At 40.2% G+C, this 8667-nt stretch overlaps 1 long non-coding RNA gene across 2 annotated transcripts in view; it reads left to right on the top strand.

Annotated features, from left to right (window-relative positions):
• The window catches only part of LOC140899898 (uncharacterized), a 33111-nt gene extending 26026 nt beyond the window's left edge, over positions 1 to 7085 (top strand). For both annotated transcript variants that reach the window (XR_012155495.1, XR_012155493.1), the window contains 2 exons: positions 6251 to 6382; positions 7018 to 7085. This is a non-coding gene — a long non-coding RNA (uncharacterized lncRNA). The remainder of the gene's footprint in view (positions 1 to 6250; positions 6383 to 7017) is intronic.
• The last annotated feature ends 1582 nt before the right edge of the window (positions 7086 to 8667 follow it).

Below are 8667 nucleotides of genomic sequence, written 5' to 3' on the forward strand. Positions count from 1 at the left end.
ATAATAATATGCCTGTTGTGATGGCAGTATGAGGTTGATGGGGTCCTTAGCTGTTCAGTTAGTTGCTTTTAAGTGCTTGGGTTTTATAAATAAGGTCATAGATAGCTACATTGTTCACAGATCTAAAGGGAGTGGTCTGGGCCAATACTTTGTAGTAATATACTGGTTTTTCATCTCTAGATCTCAAAACACTCGACAATGATGGGAGTGCACAATTAGCCCATTTTATAGTTGGCCTACCCAAACTAAGTACAGAGATTTGAACTAATTTGAATGAGGTATACTGTGGGTCTATTTCATCAGAGTTCTGTTCCCAGCTATGTCACAAGCTTCTTGTGTAATCTTTGGCAAGTCACCTAGGCCCTCTGTTCCACAGTAATTATTTGGTGTAATTAAAGTTTTCAGAACACATTCTCATTGTCAATTTGATTCTGAAGACAGAAGTTTTGTTGTTTGAGTGGGTTGGAGCCTTATAATGATTCTATTATAACCTAAACTAATGGTCAAACTATCACCTTTGGGACTAGAACCCTGGTTCTCTAACTTTAAAAATACAGAGCTCCACCAACTGAGCCAAAGAGCTCACTGGAGTTGTAATCTATATATTCTTTCTAAGCTTCAGCCACCCAATAGACAGCAACATGTCCCACATACATAGAATCATAGAATCATAGAATATCAGGGTTGGAAGGGACCCCAGAAGGTCATCTAGTCCAACCCCCTGCTCGAAGCAGGACCAATTCCCAGTTAAATCAGGGTCCAGATCTTCCCTGATGTTCAGAAAGGAGAACATACCCCTTCTCACCTGCTCTGAATGCCCCTTAACTGCAAATGAGGATATGGTCCAGAGTAATGGATACTGCTCCAAATAAATCAGTGGGATTGTGAATATGAGTGTGTGTATGTATGTGCATATATATACACCTGCATACACGCATACCTCTCATTGACATCAGTGTGGGCAGGACTGACCCCCAAACTATCTGCAAGAGAACTCACTAATAGCTTTGCATAACTCTAATATATTTTCTTCAAATGTAGCTAACATACATAGGTGCTGGAACTAGGGATGTGGGGGATGCTGCTGCACCCCCAGGCTTGAAATGGTTTCCATTATATACAGGATTTACAGTTTAGTTCAGTGGCTCTCAGCACCCCTGTTATAAACATTGTTCCAGCACCCCTGCCAACATATAATTTTGTAAGGAGATTTAAGCTTGACGAGGAAGTAACAAGCTATTTAGGAGCTGGGGGAAGATAAAGAAATGTTAGAAAAAACTCAATTTCATATCAGGGTAATTGTTAAATGATTCATACAGTTTGACTTTTCTTTGTACTTTGTGGAAATGTTCTTCTTTGTCTTCAGAGTAAATATGGTAATTTTTAGTCCATGCCAATCTGGCAAGCCAAAAATATAGTGAAGGTAAAACAGAGCTTTATAATGGATCTTGGTTGCTGATTCAGAGGCTGTTTGTTACAAACACCACTCATTCTAATATCTATGTTTTCCCTAGAGCAGTAGTTTTCAACCTTTAGTCATTTGTGGACCCCAAAATTTTTTTGAATGGAGGTGAAAACCCCTTTGGAAATCTTAGATATAGTCTGCAGACCCCCAAGGGTCCATAGACCACAGGTTGAAAACCACTGACCTGAAGAATTCCTGCCTAAGTACAGACCTAGTCCAATACTACTTAGCTTAGAAATTCACTATATAACAACTTGAGGTGTTTTGACTATATATTCTTCTGTTTAAAAAATAAGTTTCAAAATGTTGAATATAAAATAATGAGGACACAGTTTGGGTTTGTTGTGAGAAATTTGGCAGTTAGCACCAGTGCTGTTAGCTTTGCAAATCTTGGCTGACGGTTCAATCAAGGTTCTCTCCAGGTTGACAATTAGTATGCATCATTCATCTAGAATGTGTCCCAGCCATAGGTCCCCTGCTTAAATGTTTGGCACACATAACCTTTGCATTTTGGCAGGTGTGATGGGGTGACTACCCCACATTCACCCTGCAGGGTTTAATGCAGGCCAGATGAGCCAATTAACCCATTAGACAGTTGATTAAGGAGGCTCAGCTGCACAGGAATAGGTGGGGCCTATAAAGCCCAGGAGCTGAATGGCTACAGGGTTGCTGGGAAAAAGCAGACACTTCTAGGAGAAAGGGAGTAATGAATGAAAAATACAGATACTCTCTGGGATGAGGGGAGGAGACTTTGGGAACTGGTAGCCCCAGAAAGAAAAGGGGAACTGATGATAGGAAGAAGCCCAAGGATAGAGCACTGAGTCCAGAGAGAGAGCAGGCCCAGACCTCTGAGCTGAGAGTTCCTGGACTGGAACCCAGAGAAGAGAGTGAGGGGCCTGGTTTACGCTATCAACCACTGGGTGAATGGCAGTGAGCAAGAAAACTTCCTAGGACTATTGAGGTGTTAAACTCTCCTGGACAGAGACATGTCTTGAGGGCTGAACCACAAAGAGGACACTATGGTTCCTGAGGCTTTAAGAGGAGCTGCGAGTGGATGGAGTGATGGTGTGCAAACTGGATGCCGGGGTGTCAGTCTTGAGCTAATTCCCAGAGTAGCAGGCGGTGCCTGTCTAGTGGTGTGCCCTGTGACAGCAGGCTGTTCATCTTACTTCAATTGGACCGTCTTAATATAGATCAGCTGAGATTAAAATCAGACAGCGTGAACACTTAACATTATGGAGATTTGTATACTTAACCCCTGATTTTTTCCCAGTGCTGCCCATTATTCATTGCAAAGTTTGTTTTTGCACTCTTTTAGCATCCTTCACACAAACACTTCAGAGCTCTTCACTTCTGCCTGGTGTAAACTTAAAAGTTTTGATAGCAGTGTTCGGTTGGTTAGGAGGGGTGTGGGGGGAACGCATTCCTGACCAACATAGCTATGCCAGCACAAGCCCCATTGTATATGCACTTACACCATCAAAAAAGTCCTTTTGCTGATATAACTTATTTTGAACTGGTCTGAGCTATGCCAGGAACAGAACTCTTGCTGGTATAAACTGGCCTCCACTAGAAGGGTTTGTTGGTATACCTATCCCAAAAAACCCTTTCTAGTTTAGACAAGGCCTTAGAGTATATAAAACAACAAACAGGCAGAAATAATGAAAAAGTTTAATAGCGCCTCAAAGTCTGTGGCTAAATTTTTTAATTTACTCTTTGGACTAACTGGAACAGTAGTCCAAGTGATGAGAAAGTGGTCACTAGAAAGCAGGAGACAATGGGTGATAGAGATTTTCCCCCCAGCTAATGCATTCTAGATAACCCTAGTGGGATTGTTTGATTTCAAGTGGTGAAGTCCAGGTCAGAACCGTTTTAATCTGAAGAGGCCCCCACTGTAATCGCACAGAATTTATCTGAGTTCATCAAGTCAGTGGTGGATGGGATGGCATAGGTTGCACTGACCAAGCAAGCTAATGCTTTGCCAGCAGTGGCAGCCCCTGTAGATTTCCTCATTGACCACTTGGAGAAGTGTCCTTCTTTACAAATTCAGTTGGATTTTTTTTCTGTTCCCTATTAGGGCTCTGCTGTACCCATGTGGGTGAAGTAAAAGTAGAGAGATGATTCCCACAGTGCAGTTCTTTATAGGGAAAACATCGTGTGACGGGTTCGGTCACAGAGACCCCCTTGGGACTGCCACCTGATGTGCTGAAACTACCTCTGAGCCCATTTTCCACTGCTAGCTTGGGACTTCAGAACCCTGTCTTGTTTAGCCAGACACACTAGTCTGCTGCAACACAGACCCAGGTCTGGTCCACACCCCCAAAGCTGCAGGCTTTAACTGAAAACCACTCAGCAGGTATTCCTGTCTCCAGAACCCAGACACCCAGCTCCCAATGGGATCCAAACCCCAAATAAATCTGTCTTACTCTGCATAAAGCTTATACAGGGTAAACTCATAAATTGTCTGCCCTCTATAACACTGATAGAGAGAGATGCACAACTGTTTGCTCCCCCAGGTATTAATCAAGAACTCTGGGTTAATAAACACAAGTGATTTTATTAAGTATAAAAAGTAGGATTTAAGTGGTTTCAAGTAATAACAGACAGAACAAAGTAAGTTACCAAACAAAATAAAACAAAACACGCAAGTCTAAGCCTAATACATTTAAGAAACTGCATACAGGTAAATCTCACCCTCAGAGACGTTCCAATAAGCTTCTTTCACAGACTAGATTCCTTAGTCTGGGCCCAATCCTTTCCCCGATACAGTTCTTGTTAGTCCCAGTTCAGGTGGTAACTAGGGGATTTCTCATGACTGGCAGCCCCCTTGTTCTGTTCAACCCCCTTTTATAGCTTTGGCAGAAGGCGGGAATCTTTTGTCTCTCTGGGTCCCCACCCCTCCTTCTAAATGGAAAAGCACAAGTTTAAGATGGATTCCAGTACCAGGTGACATGATCACATGTCACTGTAAGACCTTATTCTCCATTCTTTCAGGGCTGAAACTGCACATACCTAGGAAGGTTTGGGAGTAAACAGAGCCATTCGCAACCAATTGTCCCAGTTAATGGGAGCCATCAAGATTCCAAGCCACCATTCATGGCCCACACTTTGCATAGTTACAATAGGACTTCAGAGTAATACTTCATATTTCTAGCTTCAGATACGAGAATGATACATTCGTACAAATAGGATGAACACACTCAGTAGATTATAAGCTTTGTAACAATATCTTACAAGAGACCTTTTGCATAAAGCATATTTCAGTTACTTTATACTTACACTCATAAGCATATGTCTGTAAAACATATGGAGTGCAATGTCACACATAGGGTATGAGTTAAGGAACTATAGACTGTAGGACTGTCTCTAGTGTATGCAATGTTTGGTGTGTACAGTATTTTTGAAGTGTATTTTCTTTTGGTGTTGTGAAGAGCAATAAAGGAAGAAAAAGCACTCTATATAGGACTTTAAAATTCTCTCGGCATCATTGTGATATCTTAGAAATCCTTTGTCTTGTCAGTTTTGTTCCCTTATATAGGGAAAAGAAGGCAGACTAGTACTCAATTCAGAAAAACCCACACAGGGTGCAAAAAGGACTTGTTTAATTGGCTAAACAAAGCAGTGAGACAACACAAGTTTCAGCTTGACATGGATGTAGTTAGTATAAGGGGGCCATCTATTTTATACCACCTTACATATCACTTTGGATCACAGATTTATCTCTTAAAAATAAGGGTCACTATAAATAATTATGGACATATTTAGAACATGATCAAATTCAAAGCAGCACTAAGACCCTGATCATCCATGTTTGTTTTTTTCCCAGGAGTGAGTGGTCTAGACCCATGAATGTGAAAACAAATGAAGCACCATGTTGGTTTGAAACATTTCAAACTCTTCTGAACTTGAGCTGTAATGACATCACTAAAATCTCCACCAAAAGAAACAGTGAAACACGTCCTGCATTTGTTCCAGATGCAACAACCACTGAAGACCCAGACAAGGAGTGTTTCAATTAGATGGGCAAGGTTCAAACCATGAATGAGAAGATCTCCTTGTTGACAGCTGTTCATTGGGCAGCAGCCATTTTGTCAATTACCTTCTGTTGCTGAAAGGTTACAGATAAAGCAGTAGTTGGAAAGATCAACCTTTTTTTTAGTATCGATGTCACTGCTTCTAAAGAAAGGGATTGGTTAACAACCTAAAAGCATCATCAGCCTTATGTTTGTGTGGACTCTGTCCAAAAAACCAGCTCAGCTTGTAAAGTGAACTCAGGGGAGACTGCCAGCAATGGCAGACCTTCTGGAAGAAAATTGGGCTTCTAATGTTTTGGGGGTTCTTTGTTCTTGAAGATATTACTAAAAATCCACAGGATTCTGTGAACATATCAGTACTAACATATATATCAGTGCACTTCTTAGCATACAAAAGCAATCATTACCTGCTTTTGGCTAGAATATTAGCCAAACTTTAGCCCTTCTCAACACATGGAATGTCCTACCAGTGAATGTTACATGATGGACTCTACTTGTCCAGTAGGAGTAGCCAATAAACCAAAATATTCCTCTCCTTTCTTGGGTATAAATGCTCTCCTTTCCAGTGGAATAAATCCTTTCTCCCTATGCACCAGGGCAACAGGCAGTGTCCAATCTTTTACCCTACACTCCCATGACTACTTTTCTCTTTCTCCTTTTCTACATATCAGCCATATCATGTGTAGTGTAAAAAAAACAGCTGTTTTGGCTCTCTAGTCACTTATTAACCCTTGCTTCCATACTCCTGCAGACAGAGCAGAGATAATGAGGCAGTGGATGATAGCTCGACCCAAGTAGACCCAGCCAAACTATCGGAGCACCTTCCTGGACAAAGATGTGGAGTACCCCATATACCACCACAGTGACTAGATCAACAAATAAGGTAAGACAGAGGTGCACATAAGAGTAAAACTTGTTTTTTTAAAAATAGGAAGAGAGAAATCAACACTTTCTGGCAGGGGTTGAAAAAGATTATATAGATTAGGTGGATCAGTGAGAAGGCTGACACAGGACAGAGTGCAGTGATTTAAGACTCTGCGGGGTAGGGCATATGGATGGAGATGTAGCCAATTATTTTAGTTCATTTCTTGTGTTATAATTAAATGTTATGCCATATATAATCATGTATGTTGCAGAAGTATAATAGAAGTATAAGATTGATCAGTATGTAGAAGGAATAATCGTGTATTAGATATCTAAGTAAGTAGGGCTGAAACACAATGCCTGCAAGATTTTAGCTTAGCAATTTTGGGCCTTGGAGTTAAGAAATGCTGATATTAGCAAGTGACCAAAGACTAACCAGATTATGGGAAAAGATGTACCAATGGGAGATACTGCAAAAAATTAAGAGTAAGTAATTTTTTGCTTATAAGATAAAAATGTGACTACTGGGTATAACACATGCCCTAGCCACAGGGTGCACGATGTATGTAAATACTAGTGAAGTATAGTCATAATTGCATTATAAAAAGAGGGTGCCTAAATTAGAAAAATTGAGCTCCCTGTGGGAAACTCCAGCAGGAACCATCCCTCTACTGATGATCAATCCATGAGACCCTTCGGTCCCTGATGCTGCTGTTAAGGATGTGAGTATAACCACATTTGTAACTTGTGCATAGGTCTTTATAGAATTTCAATATGCTTAGATATTTGTAACTTTAATAAAACTTCTAAAACAGACTAGATCTTGTACTTTTAAATGTATGTGTGGTCACTACCTTTGGTCTTTATGTGTTCTGAGAGACTATAAATCTGAAGCATGTAAGAGAGGTGACTTTCACTCTGTTAAGCTTGAAATTGTAGCCACCAGAGCTGAACCCACGGTGGTGTAATACCACATTACAAAATTCACTTTAAATAAAAAAAAAGGCTACAGAGAAATCCTACTGTTGCCCCGAGGCAGCTGAAGGGAGGGAGACCCAGAATGTTGCCAAAAGGTGAAAGCCACAAATAGACACTGAATTGTATTTTTGGAGAGAATAAGGAGCCAGTCGCAGGATATATAGAGTAGGAAATTTGTGGTCATACTTGTGTATTCATGACTGAATTGATTTTTCAAAGCCAATAAAAGAAATACTTAATATTTAGCTGTGGAACTAGAAAGCCTCCATCTTGCCCTTTGTTTCCATCTGTTGGGAGCCAGAAAGATTTTTAACTCGTTATCAATATTTTCCCACCTTCCTGTGCACAGGACAAGTGTCCTTGAAAGGACTATAGTTTTGAATTTGCTGATTGTCATGTAGACAAGGACATTTTCCAAATAAAAAGCACACAATCCATTTGTAAATCTTCTTGAATATATGAAAGTATAATCAGGCTGACTCAGACAGCTGAGCTATGGCATACCTCATTTGAATTCAGTCTTCCCCCAGGCCTTGTCTATAGGAAATATGCATACATTGTACTGTAAGTAGGAAACATGAATTATAACAATACGCATCTCTGGAGTTCTGAATTTATTTTAGTTTCAAATGTGTCTGAGCATTTACCTTTTTCATATCCTGGATATAATTCTAAGAACTCTTATAAAGCCTTTTCTTGTAGCCATACTCTTAAGCACCTGAAGCACCACAACCTTCCTTTGCCTCCGTTATTCCTCACTCCAGCTCTTTCATGGTACTTTCTGCAGCAAGCCATATCTTCACTGATTTAGTACCTCAGCCGTGCTCCTGCATCCGTTACTCATGTGAGTAGTTCTTACATTGACTAGCCCTATTGATTTCCAGAAGGCTACGCACATGAGTAAGGTTTGCAGGTCTTACCTTACAAAATGATTCTGTGATGAGCAATCTTTAAGTAAATAAACAATTGTTTGCTGGATCCTGTGCAACACTCTTATTATATATATATATTGAACTGCCAGTTCTCTTTTGGATTTTCAACATTCTTTCATAGTTTATATGGATCCATGTAAACAGTGACTGTCTAGCATCTCTGCAAGCATTGTTCGTGGCTGGCAGTATAACATTATCCATCAGTCAGTTTCTTCCTCCTTTCCAACAATATGCATTTGAAAATTCTATATGAAACTTCTTGTTGAAGGCACTATTTTCTCTTACCAATGTTAGCGTCTCCAAAATTCACTTCCACAGAATAATATTTTACCTTTTTGTAGCATATTTCATCCTAAAGGATCCAACAATCAATTGACTAGACTATTAGATTGCA

The sequence above is a fragment of the Lepidochelys kempii genome, chromosome 1, assembly GCF_965140265.1.
Source record: "Lepidochelys kempii isolate rLepKem1 chromosome 1, rLepKem1.hap2, whole genome shotgun sequence".
In the NCBI taxonomy this organism is placed as follows: Eukaryota; Metazoa; Chordata; order Testudines; family Cheloniidae; genus Lepidochelys; species Lepidochelys kempii.